The sequence below is a fragment of the Austrofundulus limnaeus genome, unplaced genomic scaffold (assembly GCF_001266775.1).
Source record: "Austrofundulus limnaeus strain Quisiro unplaced genomic scaffold, Austrofundulus_limnaeus-1.0 Scaffold423, whole genome shotgun sequence".
Classification (NCBI taxonomy): domain Eukaryota; kingdom Metazoa; phylum Chordata; class Actinopteri; order Cyprinodontiformes; family Rivulidae; genus Austrofundulus; species Austrofundulus limnaeus.
The window spans coordinates 74,171-75,982 of record NW_013952825.1 but is presented as its reverse complement, the minus strand read 5'-3'; the positions used below and the strand labels follow the sequence as shown (position 1 = coordinate 75,982).

The 1,812-nt window shown below is 42.4% G+C and overlaps 1 protein-coding gene across 1 annotated transcript in view; it reads left to right on the top strand.

Moving 5' to 3' along the window:
- Positions 1 to 1,812, top strand: part of c1qtnf12 (C1q and TNF related 12) — a gene marked incomplete at its 5' end in the record, with an annotated part of 21,101 nt that overhangs the window by 12,923 nt on the left and 6,366 nt on the right.

Genomic DNA, 1,812 nt, shown 5'->3' with positions numbered 1-1,812 from the left:
TTGCACCAGTAAGAGCAGAGTGTGAAGGTTCAATTAGCAGGGTAATAGCACAGTTTGGCTAAAAATTTTGCAATGCACACATTATGGCTGGCATACCAGAGTTCAAAAGAGGACAAATTGTTGGTGTACGTCTTGCTGGAGCATCTGTGACAAAGACAGCAAGTCTTTGTGATGTATCAAGAGCCACGGTATCCAGGGTGATGTCATTATACCACCAAGAAGGACCAACCACATTCAACAGCAAGAGGAAGCTGTCTGAAAGGGATGTCTGGGTGCTAACCAGGATTGTATCCAAAAACATAAAACCACGGCTACCCAAATCATGGCAGAATTAAATGTGCACCTCAACTGTCCTGTTTCCACCAGAACTGTCCYTCAGGAGCTTCGCAGGGTCAATAAACACAGCCGGGCTGCTATAGCCAAAGCTTTGGTCACTCGTGCCAATGCCAAACATCGGTTTCAGTGGTGCAACGAGCATAAATCTTGGGCTGTGGACAATGTGAAACGTATTGTTGTCTGATGAGTCCACCTTTACTGTTTTCCCCACATCCGAGAGAGTTACAGTGTGGAGAAGCCCCAAAGAAGCGTACCACCCAGACTGTTGCATGCCTAGAGTGAAGCATGGGGATGGATCAGTCATGGTTTGGGCTGCCATATCATGGCATTCCCTTGGCCCAGTACTTGTGCTAGATGGGAGTGTCACTGCCAAGGACTACCGAACCATTCTGGAGGACCATATGCATCCAATGGTTCAAACATTGTATCCTGAAGGCGGTGCCGTGTATCAGGATGACAATGCACCAATACACACAGCAAGACTGGTGAAAGATTGGTTTGATGAACATGAAAGTGAAGTTGAACATCTCCCATGGCCTGCACAGTCACCAGATCTAAATATTATTGAGCCACTTTGGGGTGTTTTGGTGGAGCGAGTCAGGGAATGTTTTTCTCCACCAGCATCACGTAGTGACCTGACCACTATCCTGCAAGAAGAATGGCTTAAAATACCTCTGACTGTAAATGTGCAGGACTTGTATATGTCATTCCCAATACAAATTGATGCTGTTGACACAAAAGGAGGCACTACACCATACTAATAAATTWTTGTGGTCTAAAACCAGGTATTTCAGTTTCATTGTCCAATCCCTGTAGGTCCACTGCAAAGGTTCTGAAACTTGTTGAAGACACAGATACCACTGCAAAGGTTCTGATTTATGTCGCAGACACYGATACATGTAGGTCCACTGCAAAATTTCTGCTGTGGATTAGAAAACAGTCTTTTCAGCAGCACTTTTCTTCTCCACATTCCTGCAGGGTCAGTTTGTAACGAGGTGTTTTTTGCTCCACTTTGTGTGGAATATTTTTGGTATTTCCTGTCTGAATGAACGTCTTTGAAGGTCTTTAAAAGAAACATCTGATTTAAAGAGTTGTCTCTATCACCATACGACCCTTTACAACTTTCTGCAGCAGCACGGTACAGACACAACAGATAATAGAGAATCATACTGAAGCTCTGTGAGGAAAAGTAAAAGAAAACAAAAAAAATCTCAGTTCTTTCCAGTATTTTAAAGTTTTGTTTAATTTAAAGTGAAAGAGGTCAAGTGAGTGAGTCCCTGGTTTTCTGTTGCTTTTTGAGTGAAAGCCTGTCTAACCTTCTCACATTTAAAAATGAGAAGAATGTGAAATGAGGTTGGAACCAATTTCAACATGATTGATTGGAGATAAAACTATTAAATGTGAGTCACTTTTGTTTTTGTTCCAACAGTCTCTGCTGAACTGAACTAAAGGAAGGACTTCTTGGAAATATATATA